Source organism: Sminthopsis crassicaudata, chromosome 2, assembly GCF_048593235.1.
Source record: "Sminthopsis crassicaudata isolate SCR6 chromosome 2, ASM4859323v1, whole genome shotgun sequence".
Lineage (NCBI taxonomy): Eukaryota > Metazoa > Chordata > Mammalia > Dasyuromorphia > Dasyuridae > Sminthopsis > Sminthopsis crassicaudata.
This window is the reverse complement of record NC_133618.1, coordinates 388,490,415-388,516,973: the sequence shown is the minus strand read 5'-3', so window position 1 is coordinate 388,516,973 and position 26,559 is coordinate 388,490,415. Positions and strand designations below refer to the sequence as shown.

The window sequence follows — 26,559 nt, the reverse complement described above, 5'->3', positions numbered from 1 at the left end:
CCTTGCTCTAAGAGCTCCAATAATTCCACACTGCATTTAGATAAAATAAAAACTCCTGGGCTTTGCATTTAAAGTCTATCACAATGTGGATCCTAATCACCTTTCCAAACTTACATCTTGCTATTTTGGCCAAATTGGGCTTTGCTATTTTTCATTCACAGGATCACATCTCCCATTTCTTTGTCCTTAAACAGTTTGTCTCCCAGGAGTGGAATAAATTTCCTTCTCACTCTAGTCTCTTTGAATACTTAGCTCCCTTTAAAACTCAGTTCAAGTGCTCCCTTCCAATTAAAGCCTTGAATGTTTTACGCATTGGCCTGTGCTCTCTGAAATTATTTTTCATTTACTGTATATATATTTTTTGTTTTCACTTTCATGTGTACATGTTATCTCCCCCATTGGAATGTAAGCTTCCTGGAAACTTAAGCAGGGACCAACTATTTAATTTTCGCTTTGTATCCTCAGGACCTAATACAGTGCTCCTAATACAGCCTGGCTCAGGGTAGGTGATTAGTAAATGCTTGTTGCAATTGCTTGATTGATTCACAAAAGGGTAAGCATTCAGGCATTCAAAATACCACCCATTATGGAGGATGCCTGGAAACAACAACCTTATACTACAGTGTTGTCAAACCATTTTTATTTGAAAAGGAACATTTAACTTCAGGGTGGGTTACATGTTCGATTTGAGGTCTTAATAATGATTATTATCTTCCTGACATATAATACTTTGTTCAAAACAATACTATTCCTAGAAGTCAGGTTCCGCCCCTTTTTCTGTCCTACTCTGTCCCCTCCCCGGCTCCAATGTGTCCTCAGGGAAAAAAAAGGCTGAATGGTAAAAGTAAAGCGACATCCTGAGGACTATTATATATATATATGTGGGGTGATTTTTACCCACACAAAAGAAGTTGAATTACCTAGCCTGGGAGAGTAGCTAGTTTATAAGTTAGGGTTTTGAAAAGAATGTAGAATAGGTTTTTTATTTGATAACAATTGTACTTGGAAGCGATTCTAATTAATACTACTATTATCTTGATGTTAAAAAAGAAAAGAACTTTTCTTTTTATAGGCATTTATAATGCTTATAAGACTAAAAAACCTGTTTGCTAGAAGTGCTTTAAAAAGAAGTACACAATCAATATGATCAATCCCATTTCTACTTGCTCTCAAGATAGTAATATATATATATGAAATTTCATAACAGTCTTTTATAAATAGTTTATATAAATATATATATATAATTTCATAATAACAAAGTCTTTTATAATTATAAATTTATAAATAGCCAAATAAATGTGTTTGTTGGTTATTTTCTACTGTTATGTTAAAGTCTTGCTGTTATGTTGTTGTTTGTTTTTTTAAAGGCTAAGGCTAATGAGTCTATTTGGACTCTACCACTGGGTTTGGGACATGATGTAATATGTTTAATACACATATGCCACATACTAGTTCTTCTGGGGCACATCTAAGGGATTCCTTGGGGGGTAGGGAGAAGGCACTATCTTAAAGTCATTAGGCAGAAAACATTTTTTTCCTCCTGAAAATGCTTGAGAATTACTAATAATAAAGAGAAGTAAGGATATCTCAGTTTTTAAAACATTTTTTTATTTTTATTTTTTCTTTATTCCCTAAAAGGAGCAGAAAAATTGGAACAAAAGGTGATATCTCAGTTTTTATATGCTACTCAAAATAGCCCATGGTTACCTTATCAAGTCCAGTAACAGAAAAGACAAGCCACTTTTATTCTGTCAGGGCTTGGCCTTCTTTCAGGGTCCTCTGGAGTCTGGATGTAGAACAAAATAACAATGACCCTAGTAGGGTCTGCAGACTGAAACAGAAATGAGGGCAAGCCTAAGGCCTAGAGCTGTTGCTGATCTGTTATTTAGCTCATGGCCCATCAAAGATTCTGTGCACAAGGTACCAGCAACTCTGAAGACTGGGAGGGAAATGGGACACTGTTTTTTAAAACATGTGATTCTGGCAAAGTCATTTATCCACCCCCAGCTCATTTTTCTGAGACGTGAAAAATAAATCTAAGCACAGAACTTGTCCTCTTTATAGCCTCTCAAAGAATAGCTATAATCTTTTTTTTCCCCCCAAAATTCCCAAAATTGTAATTTACTTTGTAATACTAAAAATTCAATATAATTCACATTCTCTCAACACAGAATCACAATTTTCTGCTGAGGAGATTGGCATTTCTAAAGAAATGGCACCGTGGCAACACAGAAAATTTACAAGGGAAGCCACAGAGAGGCCAGTATCTCTATTTTTGCTCTGGAATGCACCCTCTGTAATAGTTGTCTTACTAAATGTTGTATGAGTCGCTACTAAATGTTGGAAACAAGGAAGGAACGACTACAGGGAATGAAGCTTGATGGAGAAAACAGCTGATGTTCTTTTTGGCATTTTAGAAGACAAAGGCATTAGGGAACACAGATTTTTATCATAGGCTTTTCTAAGTGCTACTATGGCAATGAGAGAAAAGCTGTTGATGAAGAGAGGTATCTGTCCAGTTTCCTGGCAACAGTTTCATGTATTGTCTAGCATTTGTCACTAGATGGTTCCACTGACATGGATCATGGGTTATTTAGAAGTAAGAAGAAAGCTGTTTCCTTCTGGTAGTCTTTGCCCTTGGGCAGTTACCAAAGCTGTAGCTTCTATGTAGTCCTGGAATCTTGCTTGAGACAGAATTTTTCCCAAAGGTATTCCCTTAATAAAAAGAAAAAATAATTTTATAATAACAATAGAATAGAATTATAATTATAATAACATAATAATCCCCCACTTAATAAATAGTAGTATTTTTTCAATTTAGTTTTCAATATTTATTTTTGTAAAATCTTAAGTTCTAAATTTTTTCCTTCCCTCCTCCTTCCCCCTCTCCAAAGCAGGAAGCAACCTGATATAGGTTATATATGTACAATCATTTTAAACATATTTTCTTATTGGTGAAAGAAATATAGTGAAAGAAAAATCAGAACAAAAGGGAAAAAACACAAGAAAGAAAAAGCAAAAAATGCTTTGATCTTCATTCAGTCTCCATAATTCCATTCAAAGGCTAATTGTCTTGGATCACTATATTGCTAAGAAGAGCTAAGTTATCATAGTTGATCATCACACAATCTTGCTGTTATTGGTTCTGCTCACTTCACTCAGCATCAATTTATAAGTCTTTCCAGGTTTTTTTTTTTAAATCTGCCTGCTTATCATCTCTTAAAAAACAATAGCATTCCATTACATTTATATACCACATCTTATTCAGGCATCTTCCAAATGATGGGCATCCATTCAATTTCCAATTATTTGCTACCACAAAAAAAGTTAGCAGAATGATTAAAAAAAAAAAAAAAGATAAGTAGCAAATTTCCATAATCCTCCACTTCCCTAGAGTCCCCAGATGGATTTTTAAAATTGATTTTAAGATATTTAGGGTACACAAACATCAGGGACACAGCAATATTATACTAGTCCATCCTTGAACTGTATACTACTGTATACTTATCTGTGTATCAGACCAGAGGACATAGACATAGGAAATAATGAAATCTTCAGAGGATTATAGTTTTAGAGTTGGGGGGATACAGTGAGGTAGGAGGGAAAACCTTTAGATAACAACTAGTTAGTTTTCTTACTTTACAGCTGAGAAAACTGAAGCCCAGAGAAGGTGATGACTAAAATCCCAAAGGGAGAAAGTAGTAGCCAAGATTTCAATCCAGGTTCTCTAACTCCAAATACATCATTTTTTCCAATCTTATATTGCCTCTGTAATGTATATACTGTTAAGGTCAAGACAGTGGATAAAATATGACTGGTAACGCTGAGGCAATTCAGACTTCTTCCCCTGCTACTTCTTTCCCGACATCTAGGCCATCACCAAAGCCTGCAGTCAAGTAGACTTGCTGTGATTGCAAATTGCATTGTTTTTTTTCTTCCACCAGGTGGCATTAAAATACTGCATTTCTGAGCAATAGCCATGATTGGTCCCTTCATGGATGATCAAAGTTAGGAGCATTGCCCCTTCCAGGCACCTCCAATAAAACAAAGAGAAGTGATAGCATTCACCACCATTTTTTCTGAAGTCATATAGTCCAGGACTTTTAGAGGTCATCCATGCAGTGAGCTCTGAAATGACCATAACTCCTTGCTGAGGCAAAGCAGATTTACTTGCTCAATATCATTTAGTTGTTCTCTGCAGGTCTGCGCTGAGTGAGGCAGCAAAAATGGCAGAGGGTGATGATTCTGGGTCTCAGGGTCTGAGTAGGTCTTTTGGGTTCTTCAGAGTTTAGGGCATTAGAGAAACATAAGTGTAGGGGCTAGAAAGAGTGTAGAAAGAGTGCCAGATTGGGGGTTGTTGGGCCTGCTACTTTTTACCTGTGACATTTTGGGCAAGATATTTTACTTCTCTAGGACCTCTTTTCCTTATTCATAAAATGAGGGAGTTAGAATAAAGTATAACACTCTTTAACTAAAAATATATGCTCTTATTACTAAATTCATAGTTCTTTAATATTCTTTAACATTTAATATAAATTCATTAAATAACTAGTTTCAAACAAACCAGAACCATTTCTCAACCTGAATATCAATCAATCAAATAATAACTTTTACCAAGTGCTACCATGTTCCAGGTATTGTGCTACATGCAGGGGAACCAAAAAAGAAGCAAAAGACAATCCCTGTCCTCAATGATTTTACAATCTAGTAAAACACAGTTGGGACTTTTGATTTGACAGTTATTGGAAGAAATTATGCTTTCACTGGAGCATCTGAAATATTCCAGGCAAGTACAAACTGATAATCACTATAATGCTCAGGGCACATAGTATATGGAAGCATTTTAAGGGTCAGCCAGACCATGCCATGCCCAAGGCACAGACTCTGATTGGGTTCCTCTTTGAACAAGTTTCAGGAACTACTGTTGGTTTGAGGACTAAAGAGACTTAGCTTTCAGCTAAGTACTAGCTCCCTTTCTATCCCTGAACATAATCTTATCCTTCCCACCCGATGTGAAAGCCTTCTCCCTGCATCATTCACCAGGTGGAACTCTTAGTTCTAGCTCTCTGTTTCCATAGATGACAGGGTTTTGCCTCTACTCACGTAAGAAGCACCCTCTAAGAAGATCCAGTCTCCTAAAAGCAGATAGTTATGGGACACAGCATGACTGCATGAGAGCAGATCTCACCAGGCAGCCTTTGACAGCCACAGGATTTGTTTTTACCAAAAAATCCATCAGAAAAATGGGGGGATGTGAGGAAAAGCTAGAAGGATCATTGCTCTCCTTGGAGTCTGGATTCTCCACTGGCTGTAGAAGGGTGAGGCAGAATGCTAAACCAGGATAGATATTGGTGCTCTGGTCACATGGGGCTGTCTCAGTCTCTTTAAAGCAGTGTCACTGCTGTCAGCAGGCCCAGCCCTGGGAAAGAGCTTCTCAGAAAGAAGCCAGTAGAGGGAGAGAGGAAAAAAATGAAAGAAAGGAAGTTGCCTATTGGGAATGGTAAATATCATCTTATTGTGTTCCTATATTAGTAATAAGGCGGCCTTGTGCAGATACTTTGGAGTCAAGGTTTCTAAGGATAGGACAGGTCAATGAATCAGGAAAAAAAAAAAGAGAGAGAGAGAACTGACCAGAGAAGGATTTGTGTTTGTATAGATTCTATGCAGAAGAATATTTATATACTTTCATCTGAAAAAAAAAAAAATTTTTATTACTTACTTCCTCAGGGTAACACTCAAAAATCAGAAATAAACAAACAAAATATGAAGTAAATCTCAAAAAATATATAAATTTTAGCAAAATAATAACAATAATAATCTATTTGTTCTATGTCCCCTTCTGAATCTGTGTACTTAATGAAGTTTTTTTTTTTTTTTTTTTCCTTTCAGGGTGCTCGTAGTCAGTGTTTACACATTTTTCTCTATCAATCTTGCTTTGTATATAAACATTCCATTTTTCTTAATATTCCTCATATTTGCCATTTTTATAGTACAAGAATATTTTGAAAATATGTTTTCATTCATCTAGTAATCCCCTAAACATTGGACATATAGGCTGTTTTCAATTTTTCACCATTACAAATAAAAGAGCTGTGAGTTATATGTATTCATATATGTATACATATATACATATAAAATATATTTGACAAGGATGTTTTTTCCTCTCACACCATCTTCACATAAAAGCAATCATGCCTGAGTGTGTTACTATGCCTACAGAAAGCCTTTGGTGTAGTGGAGTAAGAACTAATAAGGACCAGAGCTTTCTATGTCAAGATTTTGCCTTAGGAATTTTGAAGATGCAGATTTGGTCACAAATGGGAGATCTGAGTTTCCTAAAGCATGCCCCATCTGCTAAGAAGACTATGAGAATTAAACATAGGGCAAGAGATTTGAGAATAGGAATCCTTCAAAGTAGGTTTTTGTGTAACATCTAGCCAGGAAAAGTTGCGATATTCCATGCATCTGTGATTCTCTCAGTCTGTTTCCAAATAAAGTATTTCCTTTTGCTGTCTTCCGCTTTTTAAGGAATCCCAAGGAATTCTCTTTTTGGAGCCAATAATCCTTTGGAATGAAAGGAGTCATGGTTACTTTGAAACATATAACAGGGAAAGAAGTCACTGTGGCAGATAAACATACTCACTGTGGTATGTGTGGTGTGGTGTGTGGTATGGGATTGTGGCACTAACTAGAAAAAATTCTTGGCCCAACTAGAAGTAAGCCTTAGGAAATTAAACATCTAGGTGTTGCATCTTTGAGGAAAGGGAGTACAGAGAACAGGAAAGAATAGGCAGGAAGTCAAGAGAGCTATAGTGTTCAGAATGGTAAATTCTGTAAAGGCACCAACAGGAGTAAGGCAATGAATGGAATATGATATAGGGCAGATGGACAAAATGGGATATTTGTGAATTATTATATATATTTATAATTGTGAATTATATATGTGCATATATATATTTGTGAATCATTATAGTGAAATGGGAATTGTGAAAGGTGAAGACTCATGTATTTTGCACCCCACTCCTTTAATATTGGGCTGATTGTGTCTCTATATCTGAGCTATACTGGGTTGGGAGAGGGCTCTCAGGATCATAGATTTAGTAATGAAAGGAATCTTCAAAGGTAATCTAGTCCAACATACATAAAATTATATAGAGGTAAAAACAGGTAAGGATGGTTAAGGAACTTCATCAGGGTTAAAAATAGTAAGTGGTGATGAGTTAGATTGAATCTACCTCCTCTTGAACTGATACTCTTTGCACTTTAGCATACTGCTTCCTTTTATGATGATAAGATGTAATTGGTTTGAATTTATTCCCAAAGAGAGCTAAGGTTTGAGAACCAGATAAGGGAAGAGGGGAGAGAATGTCCATTCACTTCAGTCTTTTCAATGTTGGTTTCTTAGCTAGGAATGATGCTTGTGACATGGATACAATACATTGTTCTAGAAATCATTGCAGTAGAAAGTCATTTGGCCCTACTGGTTTCTAAAGTCCATGATCTATAGCCAAATATGAAGAAATGAGAAAAAAATTTAAAATTAAATTTTATTTTTTAATGTGGATAGAAAGGGTTCTACTTGGCTCTGGGCCATTAGCCTGTTCTAGTTTATTTTCATATATATATATATATATATATATATATATATATATATATATATATATATATATATATATATATATATATATATGTTCCTTTCTTTATCAGCTTTTTCCTCCTTTTCTCCCTCTTACTCCATATCTCTATTCTTTTTCTTTTATTACCCCAAAGCAGAGGAATATTTTCCCTAAAATACAGTTTTCCTGGGATGCTTCATCTTTATATATATATATATATATATATATATATATATATATATATATTTTTTTTTTTTTTTTTTTTTTTTGCCTTGGGAGGGTGTTTAGGCTGGATTTTTCCTCATCATGGAATTTATTAAATCAGAGCTGCAAGGAATCAAGTAGCACTTTATACCAAGATAAACAGTCACAGTTCTCTCCTCTAGAGTGGTTAAGGTGAGGCAGCATATAATGTGCCCCCATTCTCTGACATCCCATTTAAATGCTTCCCCCCAAGGCACGGTGTCAATTTTTTTTAATGAAAGAAGCACTAGGAATGGAAAGTCATATGTAATTTTCAATGCAAATGATATTTTATATTCAACAAAAACCAGAAGTCTGCAAAAATTACCCAAATATGGTCCATTTGGATTCCTTAGTATTGTGTTCCAAAGCTAACTTTTTGTCCTTATTTTCATGCCCTAATGTCTTCTTCCACCCATCTTATGGTCTATAATAGTAAATAGCTGTGTAGTTATCTAAGGTTACCAAATTTGTTTTCTCATGATTCAAATGAAACTGCATTCTAGACTCATTTTCAGAAACAGCAGTTGGATCTAAGGACCGAAGGCACCATTAGATTCAGGTTATTAGGTTTTTCTGATCCCCCAAAACTCCTTTCTTGTGATAGCTGGGAGGCAGAGGTCCCTCTGTGCTGTAAACTCCCTTTCTGGGTCCCTTTGCCCTAGCACATAATGCTTCCAAGAGAGCAGATCTAGAGTTATGATTCAACTGGAATGTTCCCCATATAGCTGCCCACACAGAACACCCAAGAAAGGAAAATGTGTAGGAGCAGAGGATGTCCCCAGACTCTTCCTGAGTATCAGAAATCCAAGGCAGTCCCTGTCCTTTTGGGAAACACTCTAATTATACACGACATATTTTGGCGAGTTCACAACACTAGAGTATCACTACTACAGGTCCCTTCTTGTTCTCCATACTTAATCCTATCCCTTATCTTGTTTTCTTGTGCATTGGGTTGCTTCTCTCTCTCTATGCCCAGAACACTTTCCCTTTCTCTCATTGCTGTTTTTCTTCATCACATGATGCAGTTCCCAGGTCTACATTCTCACATGAATTTTGAGCATGCTCAAAGCCTTTCTCCTTTAGGGAACCTTAGCATTCAGACAGAGAAATCTCTCAGCAATATGCTCAGACCTTAGACTGAGTGATTTCAAGGACTAACACCTGTGAAAATGATATTTACTAGTCCAATTAATGTCCTTGTTTCAGCATCTTTTTTTTTTTTTTTTTTTTTTTAAGCAGAGAAAACTTCACATTTATTTAATTCTTTCTCACATTCCCCTCCCTGCAAAGGTGGCTCTCTTCTTCCTGGGAAATTCAAGAGAATAGTTCCTTTTCCTGGTTAGAGTGGATTAAAAGGTTTCCTTTCAGGTAGGGTCTCTGATCACTTAGGAAGTGAGTTAGGATGAAGGAATGCCTGGTGCATTTCTGGGATTCCCTGTCATTCCACAGCTTAATCTCAGAATTTGAGAATATGCCTGTGTCAGCTCCATGAGTCAAGAGTCCTGATGAGCTGGGTGCTTTAAGGCCAGAGGAAGATCATAGATGCTGAGGGGGGGAGAGGAAGGAATGATTGGTTTTGCTGATGGGCTTTCTACCCATTGGGGTCCTTGGCTCTGATCTCAGAGGACTTCCTCTGGTGTTATGTGACACTTTCCATGATCTTGCTCAGGGTTTGTGATAATAGAAAGAATCCTCCAACTTATTCAAAGAAAAGTAATGTGGCTTAACCAGTGTCACAAAGCCATCCAGGAGAGGATGTATATATATTTAAACAACTTGCTAGTAGCAGAAAATCCTAAGATTTCCAATTTTCCCTTTTGAAACATCAAACAGTATATTATTTCTTCCATTGATTTTGCAGTAAAAGAAGAGAAAACTAATGGTAATTACAAGAAGAAATAGCCTTCTTTGAGGCCCTCATTCCTCAGACAGGTGGTGCCATATCTACCTGAACGGTTTTTCCAAAGATTCTTATTGGCTTCTTCCTGTTTACCTTAGTTCTCTGTGCTCTAGGAAGGACCATACCACACAGAAATGTGCCTGTTTCTTGGGCCACAGTGCTCCCCAACTCAGGCCCATTATCCTCCCCAGGCCCCCCACAATCCTACCCTCACTCTCATCCTAGTACCTAAGACTAAGTTCCTTTGAGGGTTTGGTTTATTTCAATGTTAGCAAATCAAAGCCTATTTGCATAAATGAGCCAAGGAAGGGTGATCAAATATAGCCAGTATATCATCTTTTTTATGTCTATATCATCTTTTCTTGTGAGGACCTGAAGACTTAGGGGCATTTCTTCAGAAGGAAATAGAGTTTGTAAGACACTGGGAAGTGAAACTGCTCTAACCCTCTCTAGAATAAAGAGGTAAGAGGAAAGCTACAGTACCCCCAAATACATTTTGGAGAAAGAAGCCATGCTCTATGATTAAAAGATATGAGGTCTGTGTGTTTGCTTAAAGTAGTGGTCTCCAAAATGAGGGTTAGAGCCTCTGGGGGATCACAGTTTGCTTATGAGGGTGACCAATCATCCTCCCCATCACAGGCCATCGTGGTGTTTATCTATAACACACTTATACCTACATCTTCCCAGCACTCATTTACTCTATTCCTTCCTTTCAGTTTGCAAGCTCCCAACATATGCCTTCCTGAGCTAGGCTTTAGTCTCTCAGGACACTTATAACCTAATTGCTATTTGGCAAATTCCACAGCTTCCCTCTCAACATATCAATCAGTCTCCCAAGTCATCTGGTGCTCCAGATGATAGGCTCTGGTATCCAGAGGAATGACTGGTAAGAACTCCTTTTTCTTGGCCCTGCTCCTTTTTGTTTTGGAGGTACAGGATGAGTTTCTACAAATGTCAGATCTCATTACATTACCTCCTTTTCCCCAAAAAAAGAAAACCAATCCACCCCTCTTAGTAGTTTTCCTATTACTACCTAGGCACTGTCATCCTTCCAGACATCCCGGTTCACAATCTTGGTCTCATCTTCAACTGTTCACATATCTTTACTCCCTACATTCAATCAGTTGTCAAATCTTGTCATTTCTAATCCATCTAATGTCATCTCTTCCATCTGACCCATGTTTCTATTCACACAGCTGCCACCCCAGTTAAGGCCCTCATTATCTCTTACTTGGACTATTGCAATAACCTCTTAATTAGTTTTCCTGCTGCAAATCTCACACAGCTGCTAGTGATTTTTCCTAAAGTTCAGCTCTTACCAAATTATTTTTCTACTCCAATTCCAGCATTTCCTTATTTACTCTTAATTGATTTTTACTTCAATCTTTTAATATCTATTTTACTATAAATTTTAGAATGCATTTATTAGTACAGTAGTATATCTGTATAAGCTATTATACACATATTAAAGGGTATGTGCTCAAAAACTGTTTATTGTTGAGGGTGCATTTTGGAGACTATTGCCATAGAGGACTGTCTTCTTTTCCTTCTGTTGAGGTTGATTTTGGCCTTCCTGATCACTATGTAGGTATTGGAGGTACCTGGGGATCATTAATGCTTAGGCCTAGATGCTACTGGCTGGTGAGTAAGACTTCCAGAAACCACGATGTGAGTGGAGATTCTGATCCTGGGTCTGGAAGAAAGGAGTCATGCATGGCAAGAAAAGATCCTGAGAACTAAGCCTGTCGACTATTGTGAATTGAACTGTTGGTAAGCTGAGGAAAGATTGAGTTCCAATTGCTTTCTCTTGCTATGAGACGCTTCTCTTATTTCCTTCAACAAAACAGAGTAGTTTTGAGTTTTTCCCCTGCTATTCCCAAAAATGCAGAAAGGCAACTAGGAAGATATTTAGGGGATGGCTAGAAGTACTATAAGGGAGTATATATCATTTCCTTTTATATTTGCTATGTTCACTAAACTCCAAAGTGGAAAATATTTAAATCTTGTAGAAGTGGGAGACATGAGTAGAGAGCAGAAAGCCCAGCAGATAGAATGGAGTCTTTAGAGCTATATATGGACTTCCATACTCAGTGTTTTAAGTCTGAATGGTGTTCTATTTCATCCTTTAAGCTTAATTCTGCCATCAGTCAGCATTGAAGTTAGAGACCTTATGGTGGGAGGAAGGAGAAGCCTATGCTCTGAAGGCCTTTTAGGAAGGTGGGACCCCCTATGTGCCAGAGAGACTCTGCTGAGACCACAAGGATGCTAATTTCAAGTTGGATGTCTACCTGGTCTACCACTGAACCTCAACTCTGACTTTTGTCTGTTTCCTTGTTCCAGACTATCTTTAGGTTATTACTCCTTCCCACTGCAAAATGATGCCAGGGGATAGAAAGAGAAAATGGAAGTTCAGTTGCATTTTGTTTTCTCCTCCTCTTGAGTAGAAATCTCCCCCCTTTGCCTTAATTATCTTTCAGTACAATTATATCCTAGGAGGTAAGGGCATGCCAACAACAACAACTTTTTACATTAACAAAGAAAGTTAAATTAAAATTTACAAAGACCTGTCTGTTCCTCCAGTCTATGGAATAGGTAGCACAAATAATTTTATCCTCATTCTACAAGAGAGTAATTTGGGAAATTAGGTGACTTAGCTAAGGTCACACATTTAGTAAACTGGAAAAGTGAGGATGTAAATTGAGACCTTCGGTAGATCTTTATATCTCTAAATCTTAATATATTTTTTTTAACAGATACATTTCTGTGCTTTTTCCATTGCACCAAGCAGTCTCTCAGGATATCACCCTGCTGATTCCTTATGGGCTCAGTTATCATATAAAAGTATATCTTTGGGGCCTTGTTGACTAGATGTCCTTACCAGTGAGTCTGTGATCCAGTTGTTCATGTGTTCCCGCTTACCAGCATCCCACACTTTCATGAGGCTAATAGAAAGAAAAGCAAAATAGTGAGATCATAGCTGCTGTATTGCTGTTGAGTTCCAGACAAATCCTGTCAGACTGGAAGCTCCCCAAAGGGCCTTGATAACGATGCCAGGATGTTTTATGATGTTGCAGTGGGAAGAGCTCCAGAGGATAGGACAGGACAGTAAAACAAGATTTGGGTACGATACCTAAGGAAGTAGCATTTTCCTTGCAGTGTTATGTGAGGCTAAAATGCGACAATATTTATAAGATACTCAGTATAGTGCTAAGGGAAGTTGGAGTTTTGAACATAGGATAAGCATGTTCCTATTCCTTTCCCTTTTACAACCCTGCCCTAGACTTTACCCACCTTTCACAAATCAACTGTTAGATGGGATGGGTGGTATCTGACATGAGGGTAACCAAACAGAACTGCCTGAAGCTTACTTACAGTTTCAATATTTTCATTCCAAAGAACCAAATATATTCTTCTTGATTGATGTTGCTATCCTTTCAGAGTTAGGGTACCAGATTATTCTTGTCTAGGGATTAACTAAGTCTATGGGCTAACATTATGGTCCCCAAATCCACCCCAAGGAGAGAATAATGCCAATGTTTTGCCTCTAGCAGGATCAAGTTAGACTAGCTATTTTCTCATCTCTTACTAATACTTCATTCCCAGGAAGAAGGGACAATAGGAGAAAGGTTGTGTGTGTGTGTGTGTGTGTGTGTGTGTGTGTGTGTGTGTGTGTGATCTGCCTATTTGCATATTAATAGGTTTATTTGTGTTCTGGTGGTGTGTCTTCAAAAAAACTAAGGCCTAGGGAAAAAAGGACATAGCAGGGATGGTTACTCTATAGTGAAATTAGCTTCATCAACATAGGAACTTTGTTGCCTTTCTTTGTTTAACAGTAATTACTAAATTAAACATTACATTTTAGCCACTTTTATAAGAAAGGGTACAAGAAGGTTTGGGGAAGAGAGGAAGAATTGGATGCCTCAAACAGCATATGGTTCTATCCTAGCTCATAAACATACAAAGAACCTTATATTTTTTGGCCACTCAACAATGAAACAGGAGAGACACATGGTCCTTGCCAGAAAACAATATGCTAACAGAGGAGAGACAGATTGACCTTCATAGGAACCACAACTCTATGTAGACAGCATGAAGAAATTTCTTGGAAGATCTGAGTATAGTAGGTTCTGAACCAAGGGAAAGAAGGATCTCAAGGAATATATTTATGCCAATAATTTCCCCCTCATTTCCTCCTACCCAAGGTGACACCTTCTGGCTGAGAGCTTTTTTTTCAAAATCATTGAAACTTTTAGAAGCATTTATTGCATACTAGCTAATTAAGAATTTTTATCTCTATTGCAATTGTTTATAGCATGGGCACTGCCTTAGGAAAGAATAAGAAGACAACCATTATTGGTTGATTGAAAGGGAAGAAGTCCGAATCTTCTTGTGCGTCTGAAGTTTTCAGTTACGCATGCTGAATACAGAAATAGAACCTTGATCTAATTTTTGTCACTTGGTCAGTCCCAGTGTCATCCCAGGTTGGGACCAGAGAACTTAAAAGTAACTTTGGCCATAGCCCTGTCATACTGCAGGTGGCTTTGCCCATGAAAATACTTGTTCACACTCAGACTCTAAGCTGAGGCTGTGCTGTTTTAAGAACTCCATAGTGGGATCTAGATTCCCAAGGCCTCTTTAAGCTCTGAAAGGGGACTTCCTAGAGACAGAAAAGGAGGGAATTTGATAGAAAGATAGAGCGAGACAATTCTGGCTTTTAAGCATCATGCCTTGGCATTTTTTTAACCCCATTTTCTGAGCTCCAAATTTCCACAGGAGTTATATAGATGGAGTTGAGGTAGAACCTCTATTAGTGAGGAATATTACGGCAGCAAACAATCTCTTGAAACCATAGGATAAAGCAGAATTTAAAGACCCACACACTGGGCCCAGATCATGTAACTCATACTGTAAAAGGGCTACATAGAACATCTTAACTCTAGGGCATTAAGTGGTAACAAATCCTGGGAAATCAGCTGCTCCTTAGAACTGTCTGATCCCCTTGTTTTCTTTCATCACCATCAATGATTGATAATTAATTGTAATATTATATCTATAGCTTCTTAAATACTTTTCTGTATCCAGTTTCAGACCAGTGGACAGAATTTATTGTTCAAATATTTAGGCACTTTTGTAAACATCTGATAAAATCTAAACAACCATAATAAATGCCTGACACAAATGAAAGAGCTGATCTGAAAATAAATATCAAGTTTCAAAATTTTAAACTTAAAGTGGAAATGGGAGATAACAAGAATTTAGTTTCTTCCCTTGAGGTCTGCAAACAAAACATGGGTGATAAAATAGAATGTAACTCAGATATCACTGTTTCAAATGAGCACTTTGTCATTAAAACATTAAATAAGCTCAACTTCTTTTTACTTCATATTGGAAATATTTACTTAGCTTGTACATACATTGCCCAGTGGACAGAAAGATAATCACTCTTTACAAAAGCATTCTAAACAATAGGTTTCACAAACTTCAACTTAACCATTGCGCATTTTATTTTCATATTGTTTGCTCCAGTTTTCCAAGGCAAGGGATATATTTACTGGGAAACAAGAGACTATAGGATTAACATTTAAATCTAGTCCTTATCCCTATATAACCAGCTGGAGGCCTCTCACCACCCTCGGGGGACAGCCACTGCGATTCTTTCAGACAGCAGCACCACACCATTCTGGACTAAATGTCGCTTTGGGAATCTTTAGGAAACCCTACTAAAATACTCACCCCAGGAGGGAACCCAGAGGTGGCGATCTTAAAGGCAACTTTCTTGATTTCTCTGGAGTCTCAGGTAACGCTGGGACTTCGGACAAAGCCCGTGCCGGCCGACCGCTTCTGTCCGCGCGTTTCCCCAAAGAAGTTCCTGGCGCAGTGTTCCACCGCGGGCGCAGAGCAGGCAAGAGCGGGCGCTGCTGGACAACTGGAACCCCGGGCCGCAAGGACTTGATTAAGAGAAAGATGAAGGAGGGAGGCGCGATCGAGCCGCGGTGATGGTCTTTTTAGACCTTTTTATGCCAAGCTCACCAAAGCTCTGGACCTAGAGGGGGAAGAACGGGAATACCCATCCTCCAAATTTCAGTGTCAGCGGACTAGTTCTCCTCATGCTCCTCCCACCCCTCCCAGTTTAGGGAGAAAACTGAGACTTAAATCTATGAGGGGAAAAAGTAGAGGCGGAATTGACCTTCAGAGAGTCTTGGGCAGGAAGAAGGCTCCAGTGATGTTCGTGGGGCTCTGCCAGGCCAGAGCTCCCCGGTGCTCCGCACTGCGTGGAGCTGACGGTGGGAGAGCGCACTTACACATAAGGGAGGGCTCTGACAGCATCAGCTGGACGGGGAGGCCCCCTGGAGAGGTGAGGGACAAGACGCAAGGATGGAGGCCGTGGCTGAAGCTGACATCCCTATCTTCCCACACCAGCCAGATCGCAGGCGAGCGCTTGGAAAGAGTTGGGCACCTAAACGCCACCTGGCGGCCGCAGAGGCACAGACCGGGAGGGTGGGAGTGAGCTGTCCAAAGCAGCACCCAGTTTCCAGCCCCAAAATTCGAGGAGACTCAACCGAGTCCCCCAGAAGGCAATGAGGCATCATTCATTCACATCTCTCAAGAAAATGGTCGGTGGAGCAGAGGGAGCTTGAGGACTCCCCCCTGAGCAATGGCAGAACAAGATTTAGGGGAATTGGGGGGGTATTTTTCTGCCTTAGAGTCAGGGGGGTCCAGCAGTGATTTCATATAGATGGGGAACTACTAGAATGGAGACTTGGAGAAGCAGCTAGACAACTTCTTTGTTATTTACAGTCTTGGAAAGTTGTGTGGGACACTGAGAGGCTGAATGACTTACCCACAGCCCCCCAGTTAGTACCTGCAGAGGAAAGACTTGCATCTTGGCCTCTCCGACTAGATAGGCTCTCTCTACTCTGCCAGATACATTTTAGGGAAATAGGTAGATGTTGAATGGCAGATTTTCTGAACTGCTCAAAGGCCTCAAGCAAAAGACAGCATCTAAGGTGGGGTAAGCTGGTACTATTTTAGCTTGAAATGAAAAGTCCTAGAAAGAAGCCTTCCCTCAGAAAAAGTCATTCATAGGCCTGGAGAGACTTACAGGACCTGATGCTGAGTGAAAGGAGCAGGACCAGGAGATCATTATATACTTCAACAACAATACTGTGTGATGATCAATTCTGATGGACTCGGCCCTCTCCAACAATGAGATGAACCAAATCAGTTCCAATAGAGCAGTAATGAACTGAACCAGCTACACCCAGCGAAAGAACTCTGAGAGATGACTATGAACCACTACAAAGAATTTCCAATCCCTCTATTTTTGTCCGCCTGCATTTTTTATTTCCTTCACAGGCTAATTGTACACTAATTGTACACTATTTCAAAGTCCGATTCTTTTTGTTCAGCAAAATAACTGTTTGGACATGTATACATATATTGTATTTAATTTATACTTTAACATATTGAACATGTATTGGTCAACCTGCCATCTGGGGGTGGGGAAGGAATGGAAAAATTTGAAAAAAAGTTTTGGCAATTGTCAACGTTGTAAAATTACCCATGCACATATCTGGTAAATAAAAACTATTATTATTTAAAAATATATATTATTTGTTGGTATGGCAAGATAATATAATAAAATGTAAAATTCTATTTAAAAAAAGTCATTCACTGACATCTCTAGTATGCTCTATTACCCAACCTTTAACTCTGTTTCTCCAAGAACTAGAGAAAAGGCTAGAGAACAGACAATTGCATGATCATACTCCCCTCAAGATTTAACTTTAGGAGGAAGTAGGAATCAAATGCTCACCTTGATTGATTTGATGTGGCAGAGAAAGTCATTTAGAGTAGATGCATGGGAAAGCTACCTAAAACTAGAACTATCCAAAAGTGGAATGTAATGCCTTGGGAGGAAGCAGTTTTCCTCTTGATAGAGGCCAAAAGAATACTTATCAAAGATGTTGTAGAGGGGATTTTTGTTCAATTATGAGACTGTATAACTGAGAAGTCCTTTCCTATTCTGAGATGCCATGATTCTGATTTAGAGAAGTACTTGTGTTGAACTTTGATCCTGATCAAAATAATATTTTGGACATTTGGGGAGGCAATGCTAATTCAATGTGGATCCAAAAAGATGGGGGGGGTAAGATCAGGACTTTTTGTTCAAATTATTGACCAAAGATCCCTTACACAATTAATCTTGGAGCAAGCAGCAGTTCATTTATTCCAGTATATTTAGCTGGTACCTATATAACATCTCACTAGTAAATTCTGTGTACAGCACAGACAATTTGATCTCCAAGAGCTTATAGTCTTATTGGGGAAAGCAACACACATGCATTTACATCTAATACAATAAGAGGTATCAGCAAAATAGCATGCAATTATATGTCAAAATGAGAAGTCTGAACAATAAATGTGAGTTCCAAGTTCAGAGGAGATTAAGGTTGAGATGGACAGGGCTTATTAGGGGAATTTGCATGAAAGAAGGGAGACTTAAACTTTGTTTTAAAGGACAAGAAAGATGTGGATGGATGGAAAGCATATTCTGGCTGGTGGAAATCCATCCTGGCTGGAATAGAGAGTTTGCTTAAAGCTAGGGTGGGTACCAAATCATTGGAGGATACTTAAGGGGAAGCCTTTAAGGGTTAGGAAACCCTTGAGTATCCTCCGATGATCTGATGCCCACCCTAGCACTAATATGATGAAAATCGTGGTTTATTAGTGTAGAATTAGATGGGGATACCTGTAAGAAAGCTATTATAATAATACAGGGGCAATGAGGATGGCAATAGAAAGGAAGGTATAGAGAAGGAAAAATTTAAACTTATTGCTCAGGAACTAATAGTAAGGACATCAGAGTGGTACCTTGAGCTAATAATCTAGAAATAAGAGTATGTCAAAAACACTGGGAAACAATCAGTGCTGTGGAGAGGCAACAATAGGGTTAAGGAGCAGATCCTAGACACAAAAAAGAAACAGAACAGGAATAAGTGGTGGGATACGAGCAATATACTGAATTTGGAGACATTCTAAGGAAAAAAAGTTAGTATTGAGGTCAACAGTCTGGAGTCATTTAAAAGGAGAATAAAGTATACTGGTTCTGAAACTACAAGTAGGCAACACTCACCAGTAATCAAGCAGGTGTGCCATCTGAGATCTGGCCAGCAGGGGAGCAAAGGCTTTGGTGACAGCCATCCCACCCATGCAAGGATACCTAGGCAAGACAGACTTCACTCCAGAGTAGAAATCCACAAGCCTGACTTAGGGTTTTCACCGCTTCTCCCCTCAGGTTTTGTCCTTAATGAGATACCAGGTCAGATAACTCATATAAGAGCATCTGATCCAATTCCCTGACTTTGGGGAAAATTTCATTCTAGTTGAGAATGAAATTTTCAAATGTTCTCTCTTGTTGAGATACTGCTACCTTTTCCTCTACTAGAATGGAAGCTCTTGCTATCACTCATTCCTTCTTGTGATTGAATTACATCTCTGTTCTCTTTAGTTTTGCTAGGAAAAGCTTTTTTTTCTCTTCCATACTGTTCTTTGGAATGGTCTTCAATAATATTGAAGAGTAGAAAAAGGTATGGAGACCAAAAGTTAGGAACTACTATTATAGTAGAAGGAGCTTTGAGTTAGGAGCCAAGATGTTTACATTCTGCTTCCACTTCTGTTACTTGCTGACTGGTTTTTGGAAAAAATCCCTGTATTTCTCTGGGTCCCTATTTCTTCATTTAATTTAATTAAATTTTTTGTTTTGTTTTGCTTTGTTTTTGGCTGAGGCAATTGGGATTATGATTTGCCCACGGTCACACAGCTAGGAAATATAGTGTTAAGTGTCTAAGACCACATTTGAACTGAGGTCCTTCTGACTTCAGGGCTGGTGCTCTATCCACTGCACCAACTAGCTGCCCTATTTCTTCATTTATAAAATGAAATATGTTGGACTAGGTGACTGCCAAGTGCCTTTCCACCTCAAGAATCCTGTGGAGCTATAAGATTTTAGCACAAGTGGGACAGGCAGAAAAATATAAAGGAGTATAGAAACACTGAACACATCACTGGCTAGGTAGGGTCCAATGTCATCTGAGGTGGCAATGGGAAAAGCAGTAGTAGCACAGAGAAACCTTTACATAAAAGGGAGGTGGGAGCAAATAGAGGGAAGTGAAGAAAATTACAAGCATTTATTAAACACATGTTTCAGGCACTAAGGACTTTATATGATACTCATAATTCAAACTGGGGCAGAGGCTAGGTGACTTACCCAGGGTCATACAGCTAATACTATTTAAGTTAGATTTAAATTCAGATCTTCCTGATTCCAGCCTAGGATTATCCACTATGTCAACTAGCTGCTTCTAGACATAAGGCATAGTTATATTCATATGCTCCTGAAGAGGTGAGTTTGGGTCACAATATCCACTTCTATAAGCCTGTCTGCTCTCACACGTTGTCGCTATAAGGTGTCACAATATGAGACCTTTAAAATCCTCAGGGATTAGGGTAGTTAGATGCAGTGGATAGAGTTCTAGGCCTGCAGTCAGGAAGACCCAAGTTCAAATTCAGCTGCAGATACTTATTAGTTGTATGATTCTAAGCAAGTCACTTAACCTTCTTTTCCTCAGTTTACTCATTTGTAGAATGAATTGGAGAAGAAAATGGCAAACCACTACATTATCTTTGTCAGGAAAACCCTGACAAAGGGTTAAAAGGGGTCTAACTGAGTGAACACTAAAACAAGCCTTGGCATTAGAGGCCTTGAGAAAGCCTATTGTAGCATATTGTAGTGCAGTGGTTCTATAGCTCTCTTTTAAGGAGTCGATGAGATCAAAACAATTTTCAAGATACCAGGATATTCTAATTTCTAATGGCAACTACAGGTGTAACTCACATAAACAAAAGCTCTCTGGGATGGTCCTTAATAATATTAAAGAGTAGAAAAGGATATGGAGACCAAAAGTTTGGAACTGCTGTTGTGGTAGAAGGAGCTTTGAGTTGGGAGTCAAGATGCTTATGTTCTGCTTCCCCTTCAATTACTCACTAGCTGATTGGTTTTTGGAAAATCCCTTTATTTCTCTAGTCCTTATTTCTTCATTTGTAAAGTGAAATAGGTTGGACTAGATGACTGCCAAGTGCCTTTCCACCTCAAGAATTCTGTGTAGCTATTAAGACTCTTGCACAAATAGGACAGACAGAAAAATATAAAGGAGTATAGGAAACACTGAATACATCACTGGCCAGGGTGCAATGTCATCCGAGGTAGCAATGGGAAAAGCAGTAGTAGCTCAAGAAACCAGAATAGTGAGTAAAGCAGGGAAGAGAAAACTCAGCAACTGCAGGTGGAACTTCAGGCTGTAGGCAAAAAAGGAAATGCCCTAGTAAATGTCAGGGGATCCCTAAGTGTAGCATCCAGTGCTGCATGATCAGAAAGCTAAAAGCCATTAACTTTAGCTCCATTAAGAAATGGAAAATAGGGGCAGCTAGGTGGCGCAGTGGATAGAGCATCAGCCTTGAATTCAGGAGGACCCGAGTTCAAATCTGGTCTCAGACACTTAACACTTCCTAGCTGTGTGACCCTGGGCAAGTCACTTAACCCCAGCCTCCAAAAAAAAAAAAAAAAAAAAAAAAAAAAGAAATGGAAAATAGTCACAGATCCCTAATGAAACTCCTAAAAAGGATGTCTGCCTGGGAAGTAGTGGAGAACATCCAGGTATGAATGCCCAAACATTAAGAAAGGGTCTTATTATATTCAATTCCAAAACTTCTGAAGGAATAAAAAGAATTTCAGTCCAACAGGATATTTAAAATGAGAAGAGACAGAACTCTAAGAGGAAGGATCTGCAGAAAGATGTAAGAAGGGAAGGAGGGGCAGCTAGGTGGCGCAGTGGATAGAGCACCAGCCCTGAATTCAGGAGGACCCGAGTTCAAATCTGGTCTCAGACACTTAACAGTTCCTTGCTGTGTGACCCTGGGCAAGTCACATAACCCCAGCCTCAAGGGGGGGGGGAGAAGGAAAGGGAAGGGGTGGAAAAAAATAAATATTTATATAATATTTACTATGTGCAGGCACTTTACAAATATGATTTCATTTGATCTCATGCTATCCTGAAAGGTAGGTTCTATTATTATCATCTTCATTTTACAGTGGAGTAAACTGAGGCAAATAGAAGTTAAGTGAATTGCTCAGTCACATAGCTAGTAAATGTCTGAAAGCTGGATTGGAACTCAGAGCCCTGGGTCCGGAATCAGAAAGACGTATTTATTGCACCACTTCACAACATAAGAAATTAGGAATCAACTGTTTCAACTTCATACATTGAACTGCATTGAACTCAGTTCTGGCTACCTTCCTATTTCTTCCCTAGACACCTTTTTTATTTTCTTAACTTTTCTCTTTTTTGCTTCTTACCTTTTCTCTTTTTTGCTTCTTACCTTTTCTCTTTTTTGCTTCTTACCTTTTCTCTTTTTTGTCCCTGTCCTCAGTTGACTTCCCACTTACTCCAAGCTGGAGAGAAATGCATTGGGGGAACCCCTGATTCTACTAAAAGGATTTTTTTGTGTCTTCTGATAGCTCCTGGGAACTTTGAATAATATGCTGAGTGATCGCTTTGCATAAGAAGGAAGAGAAACCTAACCAAGAAAGCAAGCAGGTGATCAGAACTAGCTCCACTACTAACCAGCAAGTCACTTCTTTTTGCCTAAGTTTCTTTTTATGTAAAATGTCCAGTCTATCTCAAAAGGCTAGTATGTGGTTAATATGAGGATAAAATAAGAGATGAAAGAATTTAAAAATAAAAATGACACACACCCTACTTCATTCCTACAAATCCAAATTTGAATAGGCAAAATAATCTATGATATCAGAAAAATATCTTCCATCCCCTTGATTCTTCATTACTGGTCCTTTCTCAAACTGCCTTGTTCCCTCTACTTATTGATTCAGAATACTGCAGAGTCCTAAGGTACCAATTCCATTTTCTGCCACCTCAACTTCTTTGCTCAGCACAAATAACTGTGATTTTTGATCACTCTCTCTCCCCCCAACCATTCTAGAATTAGAGGGAGCAAAAAAAAGCTATGCATGCTCCAGCTAGCTTTCTTCTTCATCCTCTCTCTGCCGTCTCTGCATCTGCTACTAGTAGGTCAGTGGGAATCATGTAGAGTCCTCTGAATCTACTAAACAGGCACAAGGCAAACATTTATATTAACTATAATGGAGCAAATCAAAAGTGGTTCTCAGAAGCTCAGGCATGATGCTATTGGGCGAAAGGCCAATATAATGCTGGAAAAGGCCCAGGTCTATCTTCCTTTAAGTCCCCCCCCCCAAATCCTATTCTTGTGGGATGTTACAATTACCTGTGACAATTCTCTTAAACTGAGACTTTGATTTTTAGATTTAAGGATTAAAAAATCAGTGGTTGCCTGGGTGGTAACTTCTGATGATGGGGAAAAAAAAAACAAAAAACAAAAAACAAAAACAAACCAGAAGCACTATTTTGTAGTGCTGATGTTGAGTTTGGAAATGATAATCTCTAGGAATCATTTGCTGTAATTCTGTTTGTGTTACTATAACTTTTCAATACTGTAGCAGATTTCCTGTTCCTAAAATCTGCTAAATATTCTGTTGTGGCTCATTCTGTTTTTTGAAACTCAAATGTCTAAGAATCATTTTCTGTAATAGCCTTACATTTTAGTAACTTTCTGATAACTCTAGCATATTCCATAGCACCAACCCTGAAATCCTATTCACTGGAATGCTGTAGCAGCAGGTGAAAGAGATATTTTAGCAATGATTTACACTTTCTTTGCATCAAGGAAAATTTGAGGAGACAGACATAGAGAAAGCTGAGTAAATGTGGATCTGGGAGGAGGACAGTCTAGGAATAACAGAAGCAAAATTGGACATTAGGACTCCTGGAGATGTAGCTCGTTCCTATAGCTACTACTTTGAGGTTTTGGATAACTCCTTATCTTCACTGACTTTTCATGTCCCTGATTTTTAAATCAGGCATAAACAATATTACATGGTAAAAATTTAGGATCAAGCTAAAGAAAGATATTGTATATTGGATTACTTACCATCTAGGGGAGGGAGTCAGGGGAAGGGGAGGGGAAATTGAAACCCAAGATTTTGCAAGGGTCAATGGTGAAAAATTATCCTTGCATATGTTTTGAAAATAAAAAGCTTCAATTTAAAAAAAGAGAGAACAGTATTATGGGATTTTTATAATAGTGTAGGTAAAAAGATCCTCATCTCTGGAACCCAATTCATAATTATTCATCAGAACTAGACATTTGGGCTCTCCAGACTCCAGGCCTTGTCTTGTTCTTCTACTTCCTGATAATTCCTTTATGTATATACTCAGGCAGGCAACAGCTACATCTGGGCAGGGATGAGCAAGAAGTACAGCACCCTTGATTCAATAGTGTATTTCTTCAGTATCAGATACTGAGCCTTAGTTGTAGCATCTTGTCCCTCCAGAGTGTCAAGCTTGATGAGAAAACCTTACATTTCCAACAGTACCTTGCTCTGACCAGGTGTGAGATATTGTGATGCCCTAGAAGAATGCCCTAGGGCATTATGGCCCTTACTGTGCCAATATGCTAGCCAGTCAACACAATATCCTTGGCACAAAGCATTTGTGTTTCCATGTTAGTAAAAAATGTCTGTGAAACTGTTGCTATGTCCAAAAGAGATTAATTTGACACATGGCTTTAGCTCTCCTTACCTTAACTCCGGGCCTCAGGTTAATGGATTTCTCAAATAACAGCATGCCTATGGGATAAGCTATAGTTGGCAGGGATCAAGAATGGCAATTATTGAACACATTTAATAGTTCACATCAGTAACCAAAGTAGCTGGTAATTATTGGGAAGTCTGTTAAACTTTTGCCTCTGGTAGGTGAGTGCTGAGGTCCAGGGTCACCATTACTAACACCAATTTCCTATGACCCAGGAATTTTCTCACTCATTTTCCATTCAGTCTAGTTGGACATTGAGTTAGCACAATCAGAAGAGTATATGGAATATGGTGAGAAAAAGAGCATAAAAGAGGAGATACGTTCTAGATCAAGTAGATTCCAGGGAAGCCTGGGCCAGAATTTCTTTATACTTAAATGAAACTAATCACATTACTGTGGATCCTCCATTGGAATAGAACATAACCCTCTCATCTTGTGTAAATCTCATCCATTTTTTTTCAAAATCTTTTATGGAAGATACATGTAATATATTGGAGGGTTTCTACCGGTTTTTCCTTTCACCTAGATGCAGTCCAATTCAAACATTCATTAAACATTCATATGTAAAGCTCTGTGCTTGCTCCCAAAAGTACAAAAAAACAAAAATGAAAATTTTCCTCTTGGGGAGTATATTCTATTAAGATGGTGAATGCTGGACTTCCTGGAAACTAGGTGGTACTGAGAATTTGAAACAGTCTCCACTGAGCTGTACACAGAATAATAGAAATAAAGTCTACAAAGCCCCTAAGCAAAGGCATATGGCCAATTGTTTAATCTTGAACAAAAATCACATGGCAATACAAAGAACCAATAAGAGGCACAGTTAAGAAATGTTAGCTGCAGGACACTAATACATTATTGGTAGAGTTGTGAAATAATCTGGAGAATAAATATTCTGGAGAGCAATTTGGAACTATGCACAAAGGGCTATGTAAACCCTTTGATCCAGCAGTGTCTCCACTGGGTCTATACCCAAAGAAATCATAAAAGAGGGAAAAGGGTCCACGTGTGCAAAAAATGTTTATAGCAGCTCTTTTTGAGATGGCAAAAAAAAAAAAAAAAAAAAAAAAAAAAAGGAAAATGAATAGGTGTCCATCAGTTGGGGAATGGTTGTATAAATTACAGTATATGAAAATAATGGATCACTATTGTTTTATAAAAAATAAATTAACAGGCTGATTTTAGAAAGGCCTGGAAAGATTTACATGAACTGATACAAAACAAGCAGAACAAGGAAAATATTGTACATAGCTACAGCAAGATTGTGCAGTGATTAACTATGACAGACAGATCCAAGACAATCCCAATAAACTTTGGATGGAAAACACCATCCGCATCCAGAAAAAGAACTATGAAGCCTGAATATATATAAATCAACACATGCTATGTTCATTTTTTTTCTTCTGTTTTTTTCTTCCAATTTTTCTCTTCCAATATAAGGAAATAGGTTTTTTAAAAAAATGAATGAACAAGTATAACAAAAAAAAATGGTAGCTGGATGGGATCATAGACATTATTTAGTCTGATCTCCATTTTGAGGAAACTAAACCTCAGAGAAATTAAGTGACTTGCCTAAGATGATACAGTAAGTTAGTACTGGCTAGAAACCAGATTTCCTGATTCCCAATTGAATATTCTTCTCACTGTATACTATATTACCCTCTAGACAAAATGAGCATTAGAGTCAAAGAAATTGGAGGGATAGGAAAGAGATTTCAAGAAATAATACTAAAGAAAGGAATCTTCGCAAATTAAGTATGGATTTGCTTGTTGTGAGGAATATGTCATCCTACTTTAAAGAAAATAAAAAGAATCTTTTAGAGGGCTCCTCCAACTATAAATGATTTGTCTTCAAAAATGGAAAAGTCATAAGTCATGCCAGAAGTAAATTTTCTCTCTCTTTTTTAATAAGCTTTAGAGTCTGGGCAGAGTATTTCAGAAAACAACCAACCAAAAATAATATTTATTAAGGAAGATGTCTCTGAAGGAATTAATGATTATATGGAGCCAATAAAAGGGGAAGATGGAATAATAAGAGCACAACCAACTC

At 38.3% G+C, this 26,559-nt stretch overlaps 1 long non-coding RNA gene across 1 annotated transcript; it reads right to left on the bottom strand.

Moving 5' to 3' along the window:
• Positions 1-1,667: 1,667 nt before the first annotated feature.
• On the bottom strand, positions 1,668-17,271 carry LOC141556785 (uncharacterized). The gene is made up of 3 exons (XR_012486640.1): positions 15,496-17,271; positions 12,641-12,704; positions 1,668-2,715 (listed from the first exon to the last, which is right to left on the bottom strand). It is a non-coding gene; the product is annotated as an uncharacterized LOC141556785 (long non-coding RNA).
• Between the last annotated feature and the right edge of the window lie 9,288 nt (positions 17,272-26,559).